The sequence below is a fragment of the Octodon degus genome, unplaced genomic scaffold, assembly GCF_000260255.1.
Source record: "Octodon degus isolate 3935 unplaced genomic scaffold, OctDeg1.0 scaffold00115, whole genome shotgun sequence".
Taxonomy (NCBI): domain Eukaryota; kingdom Metazoa; phylum Chordata; class Mammalia; order Rodentia; family Octodontidae; genus Octodon; species Octodon degus.
Genome location: NW_004524691.1, coordinates 5,399,454 through 5,427,397, shown reverse-complemented (window position 1 = coordinate 5,427,397; position 27,944 = coordinate 5,399,454). Strand labels below are relative to the sequence as shown.

The following is a 27,944-nucleotide window of genomic DNA, read 5'->3' as shown; positions in this document are numbered from 1 at the left end:
AGAATATATGCAGTGTATTATTTGTTGAAACTGTACTTCCGATTTGATTTGAAACTGTCTCATTGCTATCTGTTTATCAATAAAATTTTGAAAAAAAATAAAAATAAAATTTCAGGTAATTAACTTGATTTTAGTAACTCCCACATGCTCACCAACTCTTAAACTGCTTTCCCTCCTAGAAAAGTCTTTTCGTGTATTTTCTTCTACAATCGCATGCTTACATAAGCAAAATCAAATTGTATTAGCAACTTAGTCGACATTCTGTAGAATGATGTTTTAAATATACTTTCAATAAACTTTAGTAGTCAATACTATAAAGACTTAAAATACATTGACTCATTAAGAAAAAAAAGCACTCACACTTAAAACCTTCTCTAGTGGCCAATCACAACTTTGGGCTCTGTTGATTTATGATATTTGCACTGTGGCCTAGCCATTTAATCTTATAATCAACATCAATCACCAATTTTTATTACAACATTTTGCAGGCTGAGCAAAAAATATTTCTCTTGAGGACAAATTAGGCACCCCAAAGTGACTCTTGCAAATAAATACTGTTGGCCATAACTCACTGTGCTGCAGTCCTCCCAGAGCAATTCCTTCTATAAGTGCCATGGAACCTAAAAGCAATTGTATAATTTTTAAAAATAAAGGAAATATCTGAAGTGATTTAGGTAATATAATGGCTGTCTGGTGACTGTGTAAAGATTTTTAATAGTTCAATGACAATACGTACTCTCATTTACGCCTCCAATGGTTTTCATCCAAAAGACATTAAGTGCATCCAAATATCCTTCAAGACAGATCATAACTCTCCATTAAAATGATGCAAGGCTGTATTGATGGGCAGACCACCCCACTGTTTAAAGTGCTCATCCTTGAGCTCATACCCAATGCATAGTGAAAAAGAGAATGGCCAAACAGAAGACACTGTGAAGGATGGCTAATTGTCAGCTATACCACCAATAAATCACCTGGACCCATTAATACGTAATGGAGCTCAATTTACTCTTAATTCAGGTACTCCCAGCAAACCTAGGGAGCTCTTTAAAAGTAACTGCAGTAATAATTTCCCTTTATGCAAGTCAAATAAAATTAGCATTTAATCCTGAAGTTGTATCCTGTGAAATAATCATTATAATAAATTATTTAAGTATTTTCCAGCCCAGATTTTAAGATTCTGGAGTCCTGCTTGCGCTATTCCAGCCTGGCTATCAACATACTGCACACCTTGCTGTCCTTGCTTTCTCATGTTTCTGCTCATAAAATTGGAAATTCCAAAATATTCCGCAAATATTGCTAAGTCCAGAGTCAATCACTGCTAACTGCAATAACAAAATACAGTAGTTTCCTCTGGCAATCTCAACATGCAGGAATGCCACAAGCACGAATGGTACAGGAAGGATATAGAATGGTGTTCAGTGAGGAATCCAAGAGTCGGCCACTAATTATGAAGTGGGACACAGTTTTCTCTCTTAATCTTAACTGTTTTCCTCTGAGAAAGGACTCATGTCATTGCTCTTTCTTCCTCCTACCTGGTGGAGGAAATAAGGGGCTGCGGTATCTCACCAGGAACAGACATTTCCTAACCCTACCTCAACATTTTCTATGACACTGGGTAAAAATCCACTGAAGAGAATGCTTGCATATCTATAGCATCTTTTCTTCCCTTGCATTATTGGAACTTGAACTCAAAGGACTTTAGTTTCAACAATTAAAAAAATATCCCAACCTCCCTCCCAGGGCTGTTGTGAGGAACAAATGAGATGACATATGCAGAGGCAAGCTAGGAAACAGTAAAATACAACACCCGTGCTAGACATGTGTAGGATGTTATTAATACAATTTAAGAATAACAATAATATGCACTTAAACTCTCCATAAAGTAGCCCTTCTTGGTCTATTAATCCAAGTCTTGTCTGTACCCTGGTATTTATACAAGCGGCATATCCTCTGAGAGCGATTCTGGACAAAAGGCATACATTTAAAAAACAGGATCACTTCTAATTACAAATTATTCTTCAAGAAGACTTCTATGCCTTTTAAAATGAGTAAACATATCTAAATAACAATAAAAGCTTTTAAGCAAATGTATTTAGAATGTTACTCATGTGTTCTACTGGTTTTCAAAGAACCAAGTTGATACAGAAAAGCTAAAACAGCAGACACTTCTCTCCAACTAGTCCAGCAGCATCTCCTGAGCTCTTACTTCCCCGGATCGGAATCCTCTGAGGTGGCCTGGCCTCCTGCTACCGTGTGAATCACAGGCTCAGCTCGGGTGACAGACATAACACCCAGGAAGATGCTGGGACCAGGCAATGCGAATGCTTCCTCATAAACTACAAGAGGTCCTGTTGGTATTAGGTAGTATTTTCAGGGTACAAATTCATTTAAATAAACACACAAAATGTTTCTGTTTTCTTCAGTACTTGATATCTATTTTTTGGGTCAGAGAGATGGCTCAGTAGAATAAGCACTTCCATGGCAAGCAAAAGGACCTGAGTTCAATCCCTGGTTCTGCTAAAAATAAATAAATAAATCTATTTTTTCAAAAGGAGACTCAAAACCTTGTGTTCAAATTAATGACTAGATTATGATATGCATAAATTTGCTTTATTGAGTTCAAAAGGCTCAAAGTCTAAACGTATAAATAAAATATTAGTGTCGCAAATTAAAGTTCACTTAAATTCATTGCCTAAGATGTAAAGAATATATTTTTACTGTCTCTGAAACTAGAAGACAGCATCCTGGATTAGAGAAAACACATACTCATATGAGAGTTTTTTTGTGGCCTCTTGGAGACGGAGGTTTTTAATCAGAGACAGATTTTTATTTCATCAAAAATCCAGTTGAAGAATACAGCTCAGTAGCCTTGAGGAAGGATCACAAGCAGGGACTGGCCCTTAAAGGACATGTGTCATCCCATGTGCCTAGTACACTGTGCATTCACTAACACATCAGCTCTGCTCTTGACTGCAAAAAAATCTAGAAAGCCCCAACAGATTGACAACTGCACAGATGTGGACAGCTCCCCACAATGTTTTATTCATGTTTTTGTATATTTCCACTTACACCTATGATACAAAGCTGGGGAATCTCACTAGTGACAAACAAACATAAGTATAACAAGTACTGAAGCAGATAAAATGAATCAAGTTCTAGTATTCTAGAGCACAGTGCAGTGACCATAGTTAACAATAACCTATTGTTATGGTTTCAATCTAGAATGTCCACCAAAAGGCTCATGTATTCAGAGGTGAGATTTTAGAAGGTGATTGGACCATGGAAATACTATACTCGGCAGATCACACCACTGAAGAGTTGAGAGTTAAATGTGCTGTTAGGAGCAGGGGTCTTGTTGGCAGAGGTAAGTCATCTACAGGCATGACCCTGAAGACCATGTCTCCTTCCCTGGCTCCTCACTTCACTCACTGCTTCCCAGCTGCCATGACCTGACTGGCTTTCCCTGCCCCAGCCCTTTCCACCACGCCCTTTGAACTTTGGACCCAGTCCACAATGGACTGAAGCCTCAAGAAAACATGAGCCAAAATGAATCTCTGCTTTTACTTGTGGGTGCCAGATATTGTATCCAGTGATAAGAAAGTTACTAATTATATATAATATCCTATTATATATTTTATGAATCACTAGAAAAGAGGAGTTATAAAAGTCCAAATATAAAGTAATAATAATACCTTTTTTCTTGTCATTGAAATGAAGTACCCAACACGTAAAGTTAAGGAAGGAAAGATTTAATTAGCTCATAGCTTGTAGAGGTGTCAGTTCATAGTTGGCTGCTCCAAGGCAGGGTGGCATGGCGGGAGGCATCACAGAGGATAGGGCAACAAAGCAGTGAAGTAGCACAGCAGAAAGTGACAAGCACAGCATCCCTACTTCCATCCCTTACACTTCATCCAGCCTACCCTTAAGGCCAATAGTACTCACGTCCAGAGTGGGGCACCCTTAATCTTAGCATTGCACCATGAATCAACCTCAGCATCACATCTTTGATCCCAGCACCACTCCTTGGATCCAGCCACCTATGAAAAGCCCCACCTATGACTGCATGAAGCTTTGAGGGGACATCTAGATGCAAGTCACAACAGATAAAGAGATTGAAACGCTCATTATCTTAATTTAATTCAGTATATATCATACACATTTACTGAAGCATCACTCTGTACCCCACAACTATGCACAATTATTGTATGATAATAATTTATTTTATTCATTTCAAAGATAAAAATGATAACTACCTCAATATAATCAATATATATTTTACATTGCATACATAAATTATCAAAGTGTACCAAATATATATATAATATAATATATATATATATATATACAATGAAAATAATTACTTTTTTAAAATAAAGAGCTGCAATTTGTATATTTTCCAAAGCAAAGAAGCAGTTACCCAAAGTGTGGTAATGTGCTATAATTTTAGATAATGTACAAGTTTAAAACAAAGCTGGTAGTTATATATTTCTTTTCTCTTTTTTTTTTTTTTTTCCCAGAATCAGGGATTGAACTCAGCTCCCCAGCCCTATATATTTATTTTCTTAGAAATTTAAAATATAGTAGTATAGCAAACCCATACATTTTATTATAATTTAAGTGTGATTAGATTTTATATATATATATATGTTTTTAATTTTAATTTTAAAATTTAGGAATGTAATAGTTTGGATATTTACAAAAAATGATAATGTTCTGCAATTTCTGAATATTTCAAACTACCAAAGCCTCTTTTTATTAATAGAAATGTATTTATTTATTTTTAGTATTTATATTTCACATTGTTTTGTTTTTTTGTTTTCTTTCCAGAACCAGGGATTGAACTCAGGCCCTTGCACTTGCCAGGGAAGTGCTTATTCTACTAAGCCATCTCCCCGGCCCTCTATATTTCACATTGAAGAAAGTTTTAATTGAGAAACTTATTAGTATAAGTAGTACTGTCCCTTACAAGACAGAGTAACTTGTAACTGAGATATTCCTTCTTCTTTTCTTTTTTTGGTACTGGGAATTGAACTCAAGACCTCATGCTTGGCAAGCAGGTGCTGCACTGCTGAGCTATATCCCTGGCCCCCAAGATGTTCTTTCTTGTGTGCTATGCTCCAAATAAAAGTATTTACAGATATGATAAATATTCATCCTTCAAACTGTGCCCATCTGGTGTGCAGAATGATGAATTCTCTTAAATTACAAAATAAAAGCCACAGGTGCCTTGAGGCCCTGGTGGGCTGAGTGACCATGTACTATTGAGTTAAGTGTTCTGGGGCTCTGCTAAGGTTCATCTGCAAAAGGAGAGCGATCATAACATGCACTTCATCAGGTCATGATGGAAGGTAAAGGAATAATTTACAGGAAGGCACTATAAAGCAAACTATACAGCAACCATGCCACTATTACGATTTTTCTTGTGCAGCAGGCCCACAGTTCTCTAAGAGTAAAAACAACACCCTCCCCCACCACACTTTGCTTTTAATTTTAGACTGCAGTCAAGCTCACCTCCAGAGGGTTCAAGAGAAAGAAAAAAAGACTGCAGGGCCAGACCTATAGGCCTGGTTCCCCTGAAGCAGAGCCTCCAGCCAGCAGGGGGTCCTGCCAGTGTAGAGCTCCCCCACTTACCTGGAGATCAGGGTACAGCTGCTCTACCCTTTTACCAAAGAAGTGAGGTGAGAGCTCTTCCCCAGCATCTTAGCTGAAACAAAATACTTATTTCCCAAAGTTAAAGAAAGGCAGGTTCACTTAACTCACAGCCTATAGAGGTTTTCGTGTCTATTTGGCTGGTTCCAGGGCTGGGTAGCTTTGCAGGAGAGACGTTCATAGCAGGCAAGATGGCAAAATCAACAACCAAAACTTCACAGCTTCTTCCTGTCCCTTTTACACTCTACCCAGGCTGCTGGGTGTAGGGTGGTGCCACAGCAATCAATGAACTGATCACAGACCCTCAATCCTAGCATCATACATTCTAGATTCAGCCACCTCTGAACAGGCTCATGACTGCGTGAGACTTTCAGAGGGACATCTAGCTACAAAGCACAACACCCTGGAAGAGCAGGGAGCTGCTGTGCAGTCTGGGGCAGTGAGGATCGCTGAGAAGCCTCACTGGAGGAAGCCCCCGACCCAGCCGGGACGCAAAGGAACACTGGAAAGTGGAGAAACTGGAGAAAGATGCCAAGCCAAGAATCTCACACTCAAACGTCTTCTGGGACTAGGCAGGTGATGAACAAAATTGGGAAAGCGTGGGCCATGGTGAGCTGTTGAGAAAGTGCCGTGTTAAGACATAAAGCCACTCCCCAGTTTCAGCTGACTACCAAGTAGAAAATGACTGTTCAGAACCTGGGAATCTGGGGTCTTCTGAAAGTTTCTGAAACTTTTCACATTAACCAGAAATTAATCCTCCAATGTACTAGGTCCTCCACAAATAAACCAAACAAGCATAGGGGCCACACGTGATCCTAGGGCTGCCATCTTTCAAGCTATCGTGATTCCCTAGGAGGCAGATGGAGAAAAAGAAAATCACCATAGAACAGTAAATTTTTATAGTTATTTTCCAGAGTTATTTAAAAATAATAACCAATAGGCGTTTCTCAGAAGAAAAACAAATGGATAAGAAATACACAAAAAAGCATTTAGCATCTCTGGCCATTAGGGAAATGAAAATTAAAAACAACACTGAAGGGCCAGGGAGATGGCTCAGTAGAATAAGTGCTTCCTTGGCAAGTGCAAGGGTTTGAGTTCAATCCCCAGTTCCACCAAAAAAAAAAAAAAAAAACACTGAGATTCCATCTTACTCCAGAAAGAATGGCCATCATCAAGAAATCAAGGGGGACAACCCTCTCAGGCCCCCTTCCTGTCTCTCTCTCTTAGACAGGAGCTTTCTTTCCCTCAATAAATATATTCTGCTCATAAAAAAAGAAAAGAAATCAACCAACAACAAATGCTGGTGAGGCTGTGGGGAAAGGAGTCCTTTTACACTGTTAGTGGGAGTGTAAACTAGTACAGTCACTATGGAAACCAATACAGAGACTCCTCGAAAAAACTAAAAATAGAAATTCCATTTGATCCAGCTTTTCCTCTACTAGGCATCTTGCTGAAAGAATTAAAGACTTCAGATCACAGTGGTATGTGCATGCCCATGATTTTAGCAACACAATTTATTGTGACTAAATTGGAAGCAGCCTTTACGTCTATGAACAGATTAATTTAAAATATGTGGTATCTATACACAATAGAGTGCTCTTCTCAATTGTGAATAGAAAACAAAGAAGGATAAACTAGTCATTTTTAGGAAAATAAATGCACCTTAAGATCATGTTAAGTGAAATAAATCAGGCACATGGGCTTAAATATTGCATGGTTTCTTTTATATGAGAAGCCCAAATTGTAAATAAAGAGCAAGACAAGAGATAAATAATAGGATGAACCTTTTGCAAAAGGGAAGCAGACCAAAAGATGGAAGCAAAGGGGAGAAATGGGAGGGAGATGAAAAATATTAAAAGATGTACGTGGACCAACTCCCCAGCAGGAATATCATCATTATGCACTGCAAATTCAGGCAGGGAACTTGCTCTTTGGGAATTGTAAGGAGGGCATCAGCTGAGATGACAATAGTAATGGCTTAAGATATATTATAACCACCTATTATCAAGAGAAAGCTTGTAAATAAGCAAGAATATTCCTTAGTAAAAGGTAGGTATGATTAGAAGTGCCTAAATAAAGTAGACAATTAAAATGAATTGCAGTCTCTGTGTACACCGGTATTGGAATTCACAAGGTACGAAATCCAGTCAGGCATGTGTTGGCACAAATGGGAGAAAACAGTGTGAGTGTTTCCTCTTGTCTGCAAAGGTAAGGCCAGAAAGAGGGTAGGGCTGAGCGTGGTGGTACACAGGTGAACCTTAACTACTTTGGAGGTGGAGACAGGAAGACTGGGAATCTGGGTGACTTAGCAAGACTATCTCAAAATAAAATTTTAAAAAGTGGACTGTTAGGGATGTAGCTCATTGTGAAGTTCCTGGCTGATGAGGGGGAGAAGGAAAAGGAAGAGGAAGAGAGTAGGAAGAAGAGGAAGAAAAGGGATAGCAGAAAGGGGAAGAGGGTAGGGAAGGGGAAGGAAAGAGAGAGAAGAAGCAAGGACAGAGAAAGGGAAGGGAAGGAAAAGGAAGCAAAAAGGAGGGAAGGGAGAGGAAAGAAGAGGTGAAGGTAGGGAAAGAGAAAGGAAGACGTAGGACCGAGACTATGGAAATAATAGTCAAAACCAGCCCTCCCTTTGTAACATTCCCAAACCTGACATCTCTTTATCCAGAGACCACCATCTAGAGCGAAATCTACATTACCCCTTTAGGGTCAAGACCTCATTATTCACAAGGACTTTTTAAATGTGTTTAGACTCCCAAAGACAAGCCTAATTGAACACTAGAATAACACCTGCTTATACCACCCACAGTCAGCTGCCTGGGTGCCTGGATGACGGTGCCACCAGCCCACATGCAGCAGCAGGACAGGCTGAGGCTGGAAAGTGCAAGCAAAGCACCTGAGGACAGCACAGACGAGGACACGTGAGCCACGCCAGCCCCATGCATAGGTTGCTTCAGCAGAGCAATGGAGAACCCAGCAGTGGCTCAACACTGCCCTGGAGATGGTCTTGGAATGCCTTGCAAAGAAGGAAAACCTTCTGAACACAGCTATGACTGCCTTGTTTGCCTCCACTCCTAGGCTCCCCCATAAAAGGAGGTTACAGTTAATGTCAGCAAAGGATTCAAGAGACAGGCAAATACAAGAATGACTGGTGCTGTTTTGCTGTGGCCCTTTTCTTAGTAGGGGCCCTGGGAGTGGCAGCCTAAGGACAGGGAGGCGACAAGGTGGTGAAGCAGCAGCTAGACAGCAAAGCAGAAGGAAGCTGGGGGCCATGCTCTTTCAGGGCTCTACTTCTCTTGAGCAATAGCTACACAAGGAACTCACCTGGTCTCTGTACTTAATAATCTCCAAGCCCCTGGATTTAATTCAGTTCAGTTCAGCAAGTATTTCCTGAGCATTATTAGGTGCCAGATCCTGGATGCTGCTGTGAGAGAGATTTCAGGTGTCAGGTGTTTTGGTTTTTTTCCTTCTGTATTTTAGAGAAGGGTCTACAGTATATTCAGGATCTCACTACTAGATTGGACTCATAGTGATCTGCCTATTTACAGCCTCCCAAGAACTGGGATTACAGGAGTGCGCCACCATGCCCAATCTTAATTGCCATCTCAGCACACCCTGGGATCAGGGTCAACATGGCAGGCCCATTTGGCCAGCCTTTAAGGCATCAGGTGTTAAACTACTGCTCCTATTGCAGTACCTGTGCAAGAGGGTTTTGAGCCCATGGGAGGTTTCAGAGAAAAGGCCGAAATTTGAGTTGGCTAGTGACCTCTAATGGAGGGGTAACAGCTAAATGTACCTGGTGTTTTTGCAGTTTAATCAGCTGTGTTAGTGTTCATGGGTTAATTTAAAGATTAACTAGACATGCAGGAAGATACCCAAAGAGAGCCTTGAAGAAGGAATAGCGTAAGCAAAAGTAAGAAAGATAAATGCCATGAGCCAGAGATGGTGAGAGAGATCCAATCATGAGGAGATGAGAGGAGGCAGGGCCAGGCAGCTGCTTCTTATGGGCAGCCACCCCTCCTTGCACTCACTGTTCTGCATGGTGGCCCCACCTAAAGTGCAACATTGTAGGAAGTGCCCAGCAGGATTTTATTTGCCTAGAAGTCTCAGTCACCCAAAATAACACCAAGTTCTCAGTTTATCTCTCTATCATGTGAAAGCCCAGGGGTCAGCCACCCAGAGAAGCCCACAGAGCCACAAACACAGGGCCCCCTCCTGCCAAATCTCCTCTGTCTTTAAGTGACATCCAACATAGTCACAAGAGTGACATCACATCCAGCAAGCACCAGGGTGGATGAAAAGGAAGGGCCAAAGGAGGCATAACAATTTTTAAGAGACTGCCAGAAGCTGCCCCCAGCACTTCCTCTTCCACAGCATCACCCAGACTCAGGCAAGGTCACTCTTTGCTGCAAGGGAGGCCACATGGTCAGCAACAACTGAGAATTCTGTCAGAAGAGAAAAGGAGAGCAGAAATTGGGGAACAATGGGCCAGCCAGATAGCTCAGTGGATTAAAGTGCCTGCTTAGGCAGACACAGGGGCCAGGGTTTGATCCCTGGTGTGCTGTGCCCACCCTGCTCCAGGGACATGCTGAGACTTCAACTGAGACTGGGCATGGTGGCACACGCCTGTAATCCCAGCACTTGGGAGACTGAAAACAAGAGGATCACTATGAGTCTGATCTATGTAGTGAGACCCTGTAGTCCCTGTACTAAATATACAAAAAAAAAAAAAAAAGGAAGTTGGGGAATCGTGACTGAACTCCATCTGTAATAATTTAATTAATCTCTTGAACAAAAGCTGCCTTCTGTGCTGTGATGTGCTTCATGGCATCTAGTTCCCACCACCCATCCAAGAATTGATGCATGAAAAGAACCAATGAATGACAGTGACATAAGAAAATTCTTTAAGACTCTGTAGCATTATGTGACCTAGTTCAACACTGAGCCACACAAATGCAGTGGAACTGAGAGAGTAAAACTGAATTTCTTCCCAATATTCATCATGAGAAGATAAGGATTTTTTTAAGCTATCCCCATAGTACTACTAGAAACAGATTGTTGGGTTGGGTGGTTTGTTGGTTAGTTGGTCAGTCAGCTTTAACAAACCTTATATATCCAAGATAGAATACTTACCTTCAGCACACTGGCCTGCTCCAAGTCCAAGTCTATGAGTAGTAAAAATTCCAACTCTTCAAAGTATATTTAGAATTTGGGAAAATGCAAAGGTAATCCAGAACCAAGTCTGATTAACAAGGTACATGACCAGTTTTATTATGCCAATTCTGATTTTTTTTGAAAGTACAATAAAGTACTTTAAAGCTTCTATTCTTAGACTGATAAAGGTCTAGATTCTTTACATGCTTATAAAATTCATGTTGAGAGCAACTTTCAGAAAAGCAGTTCCTAAAAATCTTTTCTTTTTTTTTTTTTTTTTTTTTTTTTTTTTTTCAGAACCGGGGCTTGAACTCAGGCCCTTGCACTTGCCAGAGAAGCACTTATTCCACTAAGCCATCTCCTTGGCCCCTTAAAAATCTTTTCAAGTATGGTAAAATACCTCCATGTCATGATTGTATTATGATTTAAATCCTAAATTTCTCCCCAAAGTTTCATGTGTTCAAAGATGTAGCTTTCTGGGCCATCAAGATAGCTCAGCAGACTAAGCACCTGCTCTGGCAAGTGCGGGGAGCAGGGTTTGATGCCCAGTCCCTCATGCTGGGCTGGCCCCGCTCCCAGGGCATGCTGAGCCGATGACCCAGTCCAAGTGTGGTGGTGCATACCTGTAATCCCAGCACCGGGGAAGCTGAAAACAGGAGGATCACTATGAGTTCAAGCTGCATAGTGAGACCCTATACCAAATACATTTTTTTAAAAAGTAGTATTCAGAAGGTAATTGAATCACAGGGGAACTGTATTTGCCAATTATATTCACCAATGCCATCAGTCACACAGCTCTCCTCCACCATGCCCTCGTACGCTGCCATCTCTGCCTTTGGGCCAGTCAGCTATTCATGGACCAAAGCCTCAGAAAGCATGAACCAAAATCTACCTCTCCCCCTTAAATATGGGTGTTAGGATTTTTGTGGCAGTGATAAGGAACTAATACAAGCAGTTACTTATCATGTTACATTATCTCTGTAGAATAATTATATACACAAACAAGTATTTTGATATGATTTATATATATTGGTATTTATGTCTGTTATTTAATATACAGAATTCTGCATTACAGATAATACACATTAGCATTATATATAAATAATACACTATATACACTATATAGATCACAAACATACACAAATACATACATTATGTGTGTGTGTGTGTGTGTGTGTGTGTGCATGTGCATCCTCTTTTTGTTAATGGACAAAATTACTCAAAATTAATAAGCAAAATTGTCACAACACAGGCCTTTCTTAACATAAAAGATTTACTAAGCTCAAGTCTAATTTAGTTATGGAAAAGCAACCAAAACAAACAAATAAAAAGAAAATAGCCCAATAAGCCAATTAAAAATACAATAACAATATGATTAGTTTAAATCATGTAATAATGCCTTTTTTTTTTTTTTTCAAAGAAACTAAAAGCATTTTCCAGTCATCCATTTTCCTAAGGGAAAATTCAGGCCACTTTTCTCCTGCCGGCAGTTCTTGCTTGTTTGTGCAATGCTGAGCCATTAGCTGAGATGTGGAGAACTTTACATTAACCACAAAGAAAACTTCAATCAATACTATTGCTTAGAAGGGGCACAGCGCTTCTCAGCGTCCTAGCAGTTCACCCACACTGAGGAGCTGAGCCTGCCTGCGCTCCAGCGGGGCAGAAACGGCCACACTGCTGACCAGGGGAGGGCACAGAGGGGAGGTCAGCTCCTCTGCCCTGCGCTCAGCGAGCCAGGTCGGGACCACCGCATCTGGAGTCAGGGGTCCGTCCTCCGTCTTTGGAGAGCAGGGGTCTTGAAGCTCAGGCGCCGCATTGTCTGAGGCGGTGTGGAGAATGTATTTTCAAGTCAAATATCTATCAATCAACACATATTGATTTTCTTTAATTATCTCCACAGAGTAGATCTGATTCTGAAGAGCTTATGTGATTCGAAAAATGTATCACCTATTTGTCAGCCATGTATAATTTATGAAGGCCTTTCCGTTCAAGGCCTGCAGTCCGAAGCTGGCCGTTTCTGAGTTATTAACATGTTATTAGATATACCCTATTAAGATTTGCAGACACTCAGCCTTGCACACAAAACCAAGAGCGATGCCATATAAATTTTCACTTGCACTACTAAGCTTAGTGGCTTCTGATTCTAACACCTTCCTATGAATTCATTCCAAGAAATTCTCTGACACAATGAAACGCTCCAAAAATTACCCTTCATTTTAAGCTCTTCCGTTTAAAGTGAGCCTATGTTAGGTTTCTACTTTCTCAGAATGCTTTCCTTCCTATGTGTAGTGACTGACAGCACTGATATCTAACTCAACAGGAATTCTAATTACTAACATAGGCTCCTTTACTAGGGGACAGATGATTTACTTTACAGGTAACTGACTTTAAAATAACTAATAGTACTTAATATCTGGGGCAATGTTGCCTTTAACATGAAGTAACTAGGCACTTACTAATACTAGGTAGTATTTCATTCAAATATGTACGAAAATATGGAAAGAATCAGTTAATCTGATAATTATCATTGTACCCAACATTGTTTTATGTATAGCAAAACTAGATGAATAAATAGGCATCATCATTCATAAGAGGTGTAAGTAGATACAAAATGTGACTTGATTCCACTGAATTGCTACAATTACAACTCCAGGTTAGGGAGGGTGAAGAAGTATTTCCTGTTCATGTCCTGAGAAGCACTCAGCAGGGGATGATCCCAGTGAAAGAGTCAAGGAACACAACCCTGGAGAAGCCATGGACTCAGGGGTGGGGGAAGCATGCCTGGCAGAGACTGCTGACCTGAGAAAACCAGTGAAGGAAGAGAAGGCTGTGTGTGAGGAGACTGAGGAGCCAGTAGGGAGAGGAGTACTGAGCCTGGCTGCCACAGGCTGGAGCCATGACAGAAGCTGGGGTTGCGGGGAGGGGGGCAGGAGGAGGCCTTCAGGGGGCTTTAAGCATAGGAGTAGCAAGAGCAAAGGAGGGCACTCAGGAAGAGTGAAACAACTCCTTATAAAAGCAAAGGCCACGAGAGTCCAGCTTTTTTCCAAACCTATTTCAAATCAGAGTTTGAGGTGATGTTTTTAAATTAAAAAGAGAAAAGAGGTCACTTTCTCAAAACTACACAAAATAAACTCAGTCCTATAAAGATTTCTCACATGCACTGCCACTACCTTTCTCTGAGGTTATGAGGAAAAGTAGGATAATGGAGAAGAAAAACAAACTATGTTATTATTAAATATTTCCCAGGTGCCAAAAAGCATAAACAAACAGTAACACCCTAGGGTTCACCAGCAAAATTTAGTCAAGATTAATACTTTACTATATCTGCTTTTTCTTCCTTTCTTTTTTATTATTTTAGAAATAAAACAATACAGGCACAAACTGATCTCTTTGTGTATTCTTTTCTTCATTCTCTAGAGATACATATTATTCCAGAATTCTTTTTTTTTTTTTTTTTGGAACTGGGGATTGAACTCAGGCCCTTGAGCTTGCCAGGCAAGCACTTATTCTACTGAGCCATCTCCCTGGCCCCAGAATTCTTATGCATATTCTTCATACATTTTATTTTTACTTTGATTAAAAATGTATGTATCTATGTATAACGTGTGGCCTTGCTAAAATATACATATATATTTATATATATACTTATATATATATATTTAAAAATATATAATATATATATATATATATGACCCTTGAGACTCATCCAAAATCAAGAGTTACACAGAATCAGCAGCAAATAAGTGACATCTTCAAAGTTTGCATCTTTAAAATTTTTATTTCCAAAAACCAACCATTTAGGCCAAGCTGGAGTCAGGGCTTCATTCACATCTTACTGATGCTTTTTCATCATCATTCATCAACAGTACTGGAACAGCCACCTTGTCAGAACTTGCCCTTTAGCTAAGTGAACAGAGAATGAAAAACCCTCCTAAACTGAACAGTAGTCCCATGTGGGTGAGTAGCAGGTCCTCACTGGGAAGACATTAAGGACAAGATCCATCCCTGCCAATGTCAGCTAAGGATAAGGCTTGTGGATCTCACCACCTGACTACAAAGCATAGAGCAACATTCCAAAAACGCCCCACGAAGTGGGCCCTCAGTGTTGTCACTACTGTTACTCAGACACATCCTCCAGCATGTAGTGGGATCAGGCAAAAAGAGACAACTTTCATTGATGACAAACTTGGGAGATCTTTTACTGGAAACTACTTATTTTACAGAAAAGAGGCCCAGGGATGATAAATGCTATGTCAAAGGTCACACAGTATTTGTTGCCATCCAAGGCCTCCAGAGTCCTTATTTTATGCTCTTTGTCCTGCATTATGTGGCTCAAACATAATGTCAATGCATCACGGAAATTAAAAATATTCAAAGGCCGCATGCATAGCTGGCTCGGTAGTAGAGCAGAGCTCTTTGGTAGAATGTGGAAACCCAGAGTTCACTCCCCACCACTGCAAAAACATTTTATGTGTGTGTTTGTTCATGTTTTCATTTCATTTTTGTGCATTAGAAGTTGCCAAAATTTTTCAGCAGCATTATTTTAGGTCTTTATTAGAAAATGCTTGTGGAAGATTATATTAACACTCTCAATCATGAGATCTGCCTCCTTGGGAGAGGATTACATGTCTCGTTGATATCAGGCTTGACCATCGTAAGTGATCTATTTCTGTTTTGACCAGTAACGTGTGAGTAGGAGTGAAGTCTGCCATTGCATATTTCTTCTTGTTCCCTTTTACTATAAGAATGCCCTAGATAGGAACTGGTCCTTCTCTCTGGTTTCCAGCATGAAGAAGGCAGGGAAAAGAGCTGAAACAGACTCAGTGGACACACTGTGAGTGAGAAGTAAACCTGTGTTGTTGTGAACACTAAAATATACAGGCTTCTTTATTATTATATCATAACGCAGTAAAATCTGACTGATACAGATAAAAGTCAAATTGGTCAGTCATCACAAAGCAAATCACATAAATGTGAATACACAGATCGACCACAACACATTATTAATATTGTTGTTGTTGTTGTTGTTGTTGTTATTTGTACCAGCGATTGAACTCAGGACCTTTGCTTGCAGGCAGGTGTTTATGCCTCTGAGCTATCTCCTTGACCCCAATACCACATTATGTTTTAAGATGAAAATAAACCGGCATTGATAATATTCTTCTTTGGTGTATTCCCTCCAATGCTGCATGAAACTTTCCTTATGAGAGCAGAGTAAAAAGTTTTTCATGGGAGCGCTATCAAGCATGTGGTCCCCACAAACACACATCTCATACCAAAGGAATCCAACTTTATGAGCATACAATCGAAATGTTCTCTCTCAACATCAACTGCTTAAGGATGCACTTGCCACCGGGAATAGGGGCTTGAAGAATAAGAACAGCAGAGACATTTAGCCCCCCCAAAGCCAAGCTACTGGAAGCAAAGACTCCAGTCACTTTTCTTTAAACCCACAGGTAATCATCAATAGCTGCTCTCTCAGAGGCCAGCCAGCCATCAGCTGTAGGAACTTAGCAACAAAGTCCATGCTGCTCTGCTGGGAGAGGTGACCTGATGCTCAACAGAAAAAACCAATTGTCTCCCTCCCGCCTAGATGGTAAGTAGGACAGTCTTTTATTTGACTAATACCTGTTGAGTGCTTACATGTGGGCAGTATGCTAGTCTCAAGGCCTTAAAGACAGGCAAGGCCCCTGATTTCAAATAACTTAGATTTTAATGGAAAAGAGAAACAAAAATCAAGAAAAATATAAATAAGCACGGATTTTGTGGAAAACATGGAATACAAAGGTACTCAGAAATTATAGCAAGAACTGTTTCTGAGATAGTGAAAATGCTTCTTACAATGTGACATTTTAGCTAAGATCTGAAAGATGAGATGAATTCAGCCATGCAGAGATAGACCAGGGAGAACATGCTTGAAGCCAGGGGGACAGGGATTGCAAAGACTTTGAAGCATGAAAGAGCATGACATATGCAGGGAATTGATTGGCTTTCAAGGAAATGGATTGTGATTTAGGTTGTAGGACTACATCCAGCATCAAAATATCCTGAATTGAATCACAGCCAGGAAAGCAAGACTGCAGGGACATGGTGTTTCTAGAATATCGGAAAACAAGAGGCAGACATAATTTTCAGGCAAACTGACTCCCCTCCCATAAGGATTATGCTTATCCTGAATTATGTTCACACCAGGTATATTTAGGCCCACAAAATAACTTGAAGTCTTTTTTTTTTAATGTATTTAGTACAGGGTCTACAAGGTCTCATTAAACAAATAGGACTTGTAGTGCTTCTCCTGTTTTCAGCTTCCCAAACACTGAGATTATAGGCGCACACCACCACCTCCAGTCTGTCACCTTCTCAGCACTCCCCCAGAGCTGGGCCAGCACGGCACACCAAGGATTGAGCCCTAGTCACTGTGTCTGCCTAAGCAGGCGCTTTAGTCCCCTGAGCTATCTGGCCGGCCCTACCCTGAGGTCTTAATGTAAGTCCTATGCATGAAAGACTTGTGTGACATTGTAAAAATCTTTTCTTAGTTCTCATTAGGGAACTAGTGATAAGGGAAAGTACAAGGCATCTGCTTCCATCTTTTGTGGTCACCTTTTCTCCCAAATGTTTCTGGTCTCTGTCTATACTGAGCAGGATGTGAGTGTACACATGTGCACATGTGTGTATTCTGCTGCCTACCACCCATCCCACTCCCGGAATACTGAATTGCAGCCTGACAAGTGAGAAGTAGCATGGAAGAGGGTGAAGTTGGAGTGTGGAGGGAGGACGCCACAGACCTGAGAGTTCACAAGGAGACACTGGGTTTGACTCTTTTTTTTTTCAATTTGGAAGCAGATACTTTATTAACTGACCAAATCATAAAAACACCATGGTAGATGCCTTAGTTCATCCTTCTAATAAGCCTGCTGATCTGGTCTTCCCTATTTCCAGCATCTCCACCTTCCACAAAATGGGTGGTCTTTTTCTTCATTCCATCTCGAGGAGATGATAACTTGAATGGCCACAGGAAATTATTTGCCTCTTTGAAGCATTTTCCAACAGTATAGATCTCATGAATCAGATCCTCCATGCAGATGATTCCTTATTTACCAAGAGATCGAGCAATCAATGAATTATCTATCAAGACAATTCGCTTCTTATTGATTTTGCCATAGCCATGCTTGTATATTAGTTCGTTCACTGACTTCAGGTTTGGGTACCCCCATGCAATGTATGGCTCCACAATTCTCAGCATGTTAATTGAAGCCTTGCTGAGCTTAACGAAGGTACCATTGAAGATTTGGCGCAGGCAAAGAAGCTGCAACACCTTGCGGGCCTTTGGGCTCACACCATTGATACCCCTGATCCAGATGACAAATGCCAGTTTGGGCTCTGCAGGGACATAGAAGTTGCCAGTTTTTCTCGCCATCCCAGCCATTCAGGTCTCAGTTCTGTACATCTGTCTGTACTCCTGACAGTGTCTGGCTTTTTCCTAGATGAGCTTCCTCCTCACCTTGCAAAGCAAGGGCAAACTTCTTTCTCAGGTGCTTTATCTTTAGCTCTGCGAAATGCTTTCGCTTTTTCATACAGGTTTCTGGCACAGCAGGAACCTTCTTTTTCTTCTCTTCTACACCCTCCATGGCTCCAGCCGGAAAAGGCTGGGTTTTACTGTGAACGACAAAATGAAGGCGGTGAGAACTCTCCAAAACGCACATGGTCTGATTTTATGTTTCATTCAGATCAACTGTGCAGCTGTATGTGGAGTAGAGGAGAAGCAGGGGGTGTGAGGGATGAAACTGAAGTAGGCCAAGAAAGAGGTGCCACAGTGGCAAAGGCCACAGCACTCACAGTAAGTGAGTGGTAGGGCATAGTTTGATAGGTATGTATTTGGCAAGACTTAGAGATGGACTGGGGAAAAGGGAAAAGAGAAAAACAAGGAGTGATTTCTAAGGCTTTAACAATTGGACATATAAGCATAGCATTTACTGAACTAAAATGAAGAATGCTAGGAGTCAACTCATTGGAAAGAAGAAATAAGATGTTCACTTTTGGCCACATTAGGTTGGCAAAATCTCTAGAACATGCAGGCAATGCTGAGCAGATCGTTGTTTTACAATAGTATGAAGCTCAAAGGACAGACTAGAGTTGCAGATATAAATTACAGGATGGTATGAAGAATGATACATTGTTAGGAAATTATTTTTCTAGAATCACACATTTATTTTTCTGAAATAAACCTATAATAAGAAAGTTAAGGCAAAAGGTTTTAATGGTTTCTCACTTTCTGTAGAAAAGTGACTTTCTGTAGAAAATAAATTATGGAATAAAATTAGTGAAGTCAGTGCTTATGGACACATGACAACTTAGAGCATAAATCCAATCTCTTACCCCACTCATAACCTAGTACATACAATTTCTTATAATACACAAGCCAAATAATGTACTACCCCACAATAAGTATGTAAAACAAATTTTGCAATAACAATAGCCTCAGGGGTAAAAAAAAAATATCCCATAAATGGCTACAATAAACCTCTATAGTGAAGAAGGAAAATATTTCAGATTTATTTACCTGCCCAGCAAACAAGCCAGCCAGAAATTCAATTTCGCAATGAGAAGAGCAAGTATACAGAGATCTAACCTTAACAGGACTTTTAACCCTCCTGCTTTAATAGACTTTGTTCTTTTTGTCCTTATGGAAACTATTTGTAAAGACTCTTCAACCTTGTCCCTTATCTTTGGACCAAGGGATAAGGAGTAGCAGCTCAACACTTTGCATCTTCAAATATTCTTGAATAAACAGTTTTCCTTCTTCTCAAGATTTTCCATTAAGTATTATTTCTCATTAAATTCCAAAGACTACAGTTTTAACTATGTTATTAGACAAGCTTAACTCAAAGTGCTGTGGGCTATGATAATCTTCTTGTTTTACAATGTAGTGGATGAAATCACCTTGATTACAAGTACAGATATGGAAAGGAAGAAGCCTTAACTGGGTCCTAAGAAAATACAGTATGAGAAGCCAAATTCAGGAGAAGAATACCATGAGTAAGATGAAGAGGAGTAATGTAGGAACTAGAGTAGGAAAGTGTGATGTCAGTGAAGTTGTTATGAATATTCAGGTTTTTATGGCACCATTCAGTTCTTTTTTTTAACAGAACCCCGAATATGTTTTAGGAGAATTGTCCCTTTTCCTTCTCTTTCCCTACATGTGTAGGATTTGGGTAAAGCCAATTATACCTTGGTCAAGGCCTTTTTCACAACAGTGTACATAATCACTCTAGCCAAAGAGGTTATTTCAGAGATGGACACAGAGCTGAAGACAAGAAAACAAGACCAATAGGTGCTAATATCAGAACTTTCTGGCAGGGCCACAATTTTTCTTGCTGGATTTGCATACTAGTCAATGTAAGAGTGAGATCTGTGGCAGCCATCTCATTACTTTGAGGAGAAATCAAAGTATGTGTAAGAATAGAACCAACTCAGGGCAAGTGGACCAAGACATACAGCAAGCTAAAGCAACCCTAGCAGCAGCATCTAAACTCCTGCCTCAGACCACACATCAAGCCAGCCTCACCAGGACTGTTAGTGGGAAAGTCAATAAATTATCTTTTTTTTTTTTTTTTGGTTCCCTTGGGTTTGGGCTTTTAACCACTAACATGGATTTCCTTAACTAGTGGAGAATACAAGAGAAGAGACCACTTCAAAGTGTATACAACTGTGGCATATGCTGAGTAGAGCCTTACAATGAGTCAGCAAAGTTCCTATAGCGTTCACCATCATGGAGGCCATTGGGAGTCTTGACAAGGTCCACTGGAGTGCACCCGTGAGTAGAAAATCAGATCCAAGTGGTCCTGTGGAATACCCTGCATGCAATGTTATCAGAATGGCATCTAACTGGCCATATGGACTAGAAGGAGCCTTGAAGAGAAAACCAGAGATCTAAACAGAGAACTAGAGATCTGGGTTCCAGATACAGCTCAATCACTAACCAGGTATGTGACTGTGGACAAATCACTTGCTTAACTTTCTAGAGTTTAACAGTTGCTGCTTCTGTCAAGTGACTGTACCTGTCTGGTGCCCAGGAGCACTTTTTACTCTAAACTTGTATTTTGCTCTCTCAGCCACCTTGTACTCTTACGAAGCAGAGTAGCAGACACCATCTAAGTCTCTCAGATTTCATTAGCATTCCCTCCTTTGTTGCTAAATTACATTCTCTTTGGCTCGATTTTCCTTTCACAGTAATCATTTCACTGAAGGCCACACTGCCGTTGTGGTTAGTGTGTATGAGTGGAGGTGAACAGCCCTCTGGCTATCCAGTCTGAGTCGCTTCTCTGTGATCACACGCAGCTGACAATCACTACAGGTCCTCTGCTCTGGGACCACGCTTCACTGGAGTTCTCGCCATTGCTCTTACTAGTAACCAAAGAGCCAACTGATGGGCTCCATGGCATCTGCACAGCAGAAGTTTTCAACCTCAAAAAGGCAAAGACTTTTGCTGAATGGCTGTCATTCTTAGTCAAGCCTTTCTCGAATATGTACACTGTACTTCACACCGTCTGCCAGCCCCATTGTAAATTGAACACCAGCCATAGAGCAAAGCATTAACAAAAGATTGGAGGCCATGAAACTGCATCCTTCTTATTTAGCTCAGTAGGAAGCAAGACAAGAGAGGTTAACTCTCCAACAGGGTAACACGCCATATATATCAGCACTAACAATGAGGTTTTTATTTCCCTGAGTCAGCTTTAAAAATAATGTTGACTTTTATGGTCGATACATTATAGATCACCATATTTATGTCAGAACATATTGGCTTGAAAATAAATCAATGAAAATATTAATACATGGGCCTTGTGTTTAAATGAAACCCCTTCAACTCCATACCTTCCCCTCGTATTTCACTGGGAGCTTTTCAGAGACCTCACTCTGATGTGTTTTACCAAACATGATATCAGGACTTCTTTTCATTCTCCACAGCTACTGTTTTTAATCTGCCTTGTATATTATCAGGTTCAAAAATATCATCTTTGTTCTTTTACCATAAACATACATAACTTCATTCCATCATGAATAGGACTGTCAGTTCAAATTTATGGTTTATGCATGAAGAAAATATCTCAGAGCCAAAGCTCTGACTGGCATTCTATTAATAATAAAACTCTCTGCATTTAAGACCAATTTCAAATATTATATTTGCTAAAACAGTGGTTTTAGTCATAATAAATTTCTACTATACATTTTAGAAAGCAAGTTCATAATTTAGAAATTATTTTAAAAAGGGGGGGGGTGAAATAGAAAATTTTTTCAAATATGTCAAGTATGTCTCTCTTTGTGATCCTTTCTGATTGTCAAGGACACAACATGCATGTGCTGCTCTTAACTCCTTCTGAAAGAACTATTTCTAGAAGATTGTACAGAGAAAGTAGCCCTAACTATTCATCCACTAAGTGGAGGCCTGTGACAAACACCAGCCAGCCTGGTCACACCACCACCTCATGAAAGGGCCACCAAGCCAGCCAATATGTATCACTCATCCACCCACTGTTTGTGAAAGGCCTGTTTGCTCTGTCCTACCCAAACAGGAACAGTAAACAACTGGATCACAGTGTCTTGGGAGACTTTTTCAGGCTCTTTGTAGAGTTAAAAATCTGCAAGAGCAGAAGACAAAGATGACCTCAGCAAAGGTGAGGAAAAAATATACACTGACCAGAGAGAAGCAAAGAAGCAGAACAATAATAGAAGAATGAAGGCCATCAGTGGGTAGGGGCCAAAAAAAAAAAAAAAAAAAAAGAATCATTAGGGATAATCTTCAAGACTTCCTTCACCCCATATCTAATTATCATCAAGTCATGTCCCACTACAAATCATGGAATTCACTCATCTCTCGTTCTGTCTCTCTGTCTCTGTCTCTGTCTGTCTCTGTCTCTCTGTCTCTCTGTCTCTCTCTCTCTCTCTCTCTCTCTCTCTCTCTCTCTCTCTCTCTCTCTCTGTTTTAGAAATACTCTCCTGATTCATATCCCAGTGAGCCTGCCCTTTGCTCTCCAAATAACCAGCACAGTGAGCATTCAAAATGCAAATCTGATCATGTTTCTGTTTCTTATATATGCAGAGAAAGCCAGTGAGGCCCACACATACAGACAAACCCTTTAGTGAGCTGAAATCAATTAGATCTGGAGGGGAAAGCCTTTCATATGCTAATATGAAAGAATATCTTTATGACCTCAGGGTATAGCAAGATTCTTAAGCCAGACACAAAAGGCACAAACCATAAAAGAAAAATTGATAATTTGGTCTATGACAAATTAAGAACTTTTATTCTTCAAAAAATTAAATATGGGTACAGACCTTTAAGCCAGAGAAACAAGGCACGGAATGCAAAACCCAGTTGTCACAGGGGTAACTGAAATGATTTTTACCAAAAACATGTGAAGAATTTGTAGACATCAGTAGACATCAGTAACCAAGAGATGCTATTGAATAACACAATAGGAAAAATGAGCAAAAAAATCACTAGAAAAAGTAAGATAGGTGATAGGGTATGGTGCAGACTGGCTGGGAAGAGAGGTATGCAGGGATCTCAGGGTTTACACGGCATGGCCTCCCAGGACACTGTATGTAAAACTTCATGCAGGTTCCCACTGCGTTCTGACCAGTGTATAAAGACACAGATGCCCTGAGGAACCTGCAGGGCCAGTTTCCCTCTTACTTGTTCACATTTGGCTTGGCTTGTTCAATTCTTTCTTCAAGGCAAGAGGACTTAGAGCATGTTTCATTGTCTCGCCATTTCTAAAAGGAACTACTTGATAATAGAACAACTTCTCATGAAAGGGTGCAGGTCCACAGGCAGCAGGATTCCTCCAACCCAAGCAAAAGGAACTCAGGCTTATGAAGGCAGGGAGTGGGTAACACCTCATAGGGCAAAAGGAAAAGTCCAAAGGCAAACTCATTCTCTTAGGCATATCTTTTTCCAATCTATTCAAGGGACACTCCAAGCACTAGCTATTACATGCCCCTCCCTTCCAGGGTAACTGTGTTTCTCAAAGCCCTACAGAAAGAGCAACCCTCAATGTTCCTCCATGGAGTGGGAGCCTGGCCAGATGGAGATAGGAACAGGAGGCTCATGGCCGCCTTTACTGGCCCTGAGAGGACTTCCCTAAGACTGAGCTGATTCAGATTTCTGTTCTGAGAAGGTAGCCTCTTGGAGCTGAGCACTAAGTTGCCTTTTGTGGCATCTTCAAATCATATCGCCCCCTCGGTTCATAGGTCACACCCCTTGTTCCTCACTCCTGCTCTTCAGAATAAAATGGTAGGTATAGAGCCAGAGCTCTCCTTTCTGGGTAACTCAGGCTAAGACACCATTGTCTCTTCTCCTCAATATGATAAGAGTTCAGAGGGTGTGAAGATTTTTCCACATACTTGCTTCCTCACCAGCAACAAAGCACTGATGATGGACTGTCTGCCAGTGTGTCCCTGCTAACAGCATAGTTTTGGGGGACAGGCTCAGAAACGAGCTTGCTGCCTGAAGGTAAGGGTGAATGGAAGGCAGGGTCCTGGGATACAACCCTCAGATGCCTTGGGCCATCTTCACTACTATCCTTAGAGCCCCAGCCTCTGCAGCTGATCTCCTGTCTTGCCAACATCTTCCTTTCTTTATACATACCGCACAGGCAAAGGCTCCGTCATGATACACTTAAAGATCCTCCACAGACAGTTCAGGCTCTAAAGGCTTTGCAGCGGCAGCCCAGTGCAGCTCAGTATTTCCACCAGTTCATGCTCCAGCAGCAGCTCAGCAATGTGCAGCTGCACACCTCGCTGCAGTCTAGCAGGTCACGATTGCTACCAGTCAGCAGGCCAGCTCTCCAACACCAGCACTGCACAGCAGCAGGCGACTACCACCCAGGCTTCAATCAACCTGGCCACCACTTCGGCTGCCCAGCTCATCAGCAGATCCCAGAACATGAGCTCCCCCAGCGCCACCACCTTGACATAGTCTGTGTTACTTGGGAACACCACCTCACCACCCCTGAACCAGTCCCAGGCCCAGATGTATCTGCGGGTGCAGAATTTGGCCGTGAGAAACCAACAGGCTTCTGCTCAAGGGGCCCTGATGCCAGGCTCCTCCCAGAAGGCCATTCCTCCTGGAGCTGTTCCTGCCTCTCCCAGGCCTCGAACCAGGTGCTGGCTGCGGCACAGGCTTCTTTGGGAGCCTCAGGCCAGTCCCTCAACCTCAGTAAGGCTGGGGGAAGCAGTGGGAGTGGCCTCGCAGGGTCCCTCAATCCAGGTGGAGGTGGTCAGGCGACTGGGGGTTTGGGTCAGTTGCCTTCCTCAGGAATGGGAGGGGCAGGTTGTCCCAGGAAGGGCACTGGAGTGGTCCCACCCCTGCCACCAGCCCAGACAGTGACTGTGAGCCAGGGCAGCCAGACAGAGGCAGACAATGCTGCGGCTAAGAAGTCAGATGCAGATGGGAGTAGTCAGAACGTGGGCATGAACCTGACACGGACGGCCACCCCTGCCCCCAGCCAGACACTGATTAGCTCAGCTATGTACACACAGATCCAGCCCCACTCCCTGATTCAGCAGCAGCAGCAGATCCACCTCCAGCAGAAGCAGGTGGTGATCCAGCAGCAGATTGCAGTTCACCACCAGCAGCAGTTCCAGCACCGTCAGTCCCAGCTGCTGCACACAGCCACGCACCTCCAGTTGGCCCAGCAGCAGCAACAGCAGCAGCAGCAAGCCACCACCCTCACCGCCCCTCAGCCACCACAGATAGCCCCTACTCAGCAGGTCCCACCTTCGCAGTCTCAGCAGCAAGCCCAGACCTTGTGGTTCAGCCCATGCTTCAGTCTTCACCGCTGTCTCTTCCACCGGACCCAACCCCCAAGCCACCCATCCCCATCCAGTCCAAGCCACACATAGCGCCCATCAAACCGCCCCAGTTAGGGGCTACAAAGATGTCAGCTACCCAGCAGCCACCACCCCATATCCCTGTGCAAGTGTGGGTACCTGGCAGCCAGGCACAGCCCAGGCACAGACTTTGGGCCTGGCACAGCTGGTAGCCACTGCCCCCGCTTCTCAGGGGATGACAAGTACAGTGCAGCCTGGCCCGGCCCACTTGGCCACCTCCCCTCCTTCATCTCAGGCTCCTGGCGCACTGCAGGAGTGTCCTCCTGCCCTGGCCCCTGGGATGAGCCTTGCTCCTGTGCAGGGGACAGCACATGTGGTAAAGGGTGCAGCCACCACGTCTTCACCGGTGGTTGCCCAGGTCCCTGCTGCCTTCTACATGCAGTCTGTACACCTGCCAGGTAAACCTGAGACATTGGCTGCGAAACGTAAAGCTGAGTCTGAGGAGGACAGAGACAAGGGCTCCATGTTGGGTTCGTGCTGCCTGCCAAGGCATCATCAGCTGCAGAGAGCCCAAAGGTCTTGGAGAAGGGCAGTCTTGTAGAGAAAGCTGACTCCGGGGCCAGCGTGAATGCCAGTGCCCCCAGCAGAGAGCTTGTAGCCTTGACCCCTGGTCCAGGAGCACCACCTCCTTCACTGGCCATGGTGTCTAGACAGATGGGAGACTCAAAGCCCCCACAGGCCATTGTGAAGCCTCAGATTCTCACCCATATCATCGAGGGCTTTGTTATCCAGGAAGGAATGGAACCTTTCCTGGTGGGCTGTTCTCAAGTTGCTGAAAGAGTCTGAGAAGCCACTACAGACTGGCCTCCCAACAGGGCTGAGTGAAAGTCAGTCAAGTGGCCCCTTGGGAGGGGACAGCCCCTCTGCAGATTTAGATAAGAAGGCAAACCTCCTGAAGTGTGAGTACTATGGGAAGTACGCCCCTGCAAAGCAGTTCCGAGGCTCTAAGAGGTTCTGCTCCATGACCTGTGCCAAGAGGTACAATGTGAGCTGCAGCCACCAGTTTTGGCTCAAGAGGAAAAAAATGAAAGAGTTTCAAGAAGCTAACTATGCTCAAGTTCATAGGCGTGGGCCCCGCAGCAGTTCCTCTGACATCGCCCAAGCCAAGATCCAGGGCAAGCACCACCGGGGCCAAGAGGACTCCAGCCAGGGTTCAGATAACTCTAGTTATGACGAAGCACTCTCTCCTACATCTCCTGGGCCATTGTCAGTATGCGCTGGGCATGGAGAACGTGACATAGGGAATACCATGACAGCACCACCAACACCAGAGTTACATGGCATAAACCCAGTGTTCCTGTCCAGTAATCTGAGCCAATGGAGTGTAGAGGAGGTGTATGAATTCAAAGCTTCTCTCCAAGGCTGCCAAGAGATTGCGGAGGAGTTCCGTTCCCAGGAAATTGCTGGACAGGCCCTTTTATTACTTAAAGAAGAACATCTTATGAGTGCCATGAACATCAAATTGGGCCCTGTCCCTCAGATCTGTGCCAAGGTAAATGTCCTCAAGGAGACCTAAGGTGGCCCTCTTGGACTACACAGCTGAAGGTGGACACTCCCCACCGTCCAGGTCACAACCTGGAACCAGCAGACTTTGCAGGGAAGAAAGCTGTTCCAACTATGGGACCTTCCGGAGGGGGATTACTGAGCAGGAAAGAAGTGTAAGAATTGGTTGCTGGTGCTACATGGTGGCAGCTTTGACATTTTCTCTGGGTTTCATTTTATTTTTAAAGATCTTCATAATTCTCACAGTATCCTCCTGCCCTAATGCAATCTTTATAAAGAGGCAGCCTAGAGAACCAGGACGGCCCAGCCTTATCCTGGAGTGGAGCATCTAACCAGCATCTCAGCTCCCCAGAAGAGGAGTGTGCTATATGGTAAGGCAAGGAAGTAGAATGTAGGTTTGCCTCCCCAGGGGCAGAGGTTGGGTTTTTCTAACTGGTGTGACACAAAAGCAAAATCTGGTGCCCTCTTCCCTTGGGACTGTCCCACGGTAGCTTTGTGGCTGTTTTGTTATTGCCTGTTCCCTTAGCATTGAGTATCTCCTGCATCTGTGGCAGGGTCACTAGCTGGTGGAGACTTTGTTGGCATCTGATTTGCTGCAGGGACTAAAAGCTTTTGATTGGCAAATAAATAAATAATAAATAAAGCTCCTCCATGCTAAATGAAAGGAAGTTTGGTCAGATCGCCTCTCTGGGACATGAGCCCAGGGCAGTGCCAGGCTTCCACAGCCACAGAAGGACACAGCT

General features: G+C 42.4%; 1 pseudogene; it reads left to right on the top strand.

Moving 5' to 3' along the window:
• Positions 1-20,572: 20,572 nt before the first annotated feature.
• On the top strand, positions 20,573-27,298 carry LOC101590124 (annotated as a pseudogene).
• The last annotated feature ends 646 nt before the right edge of the window (positions 27,299-27,944 follow it).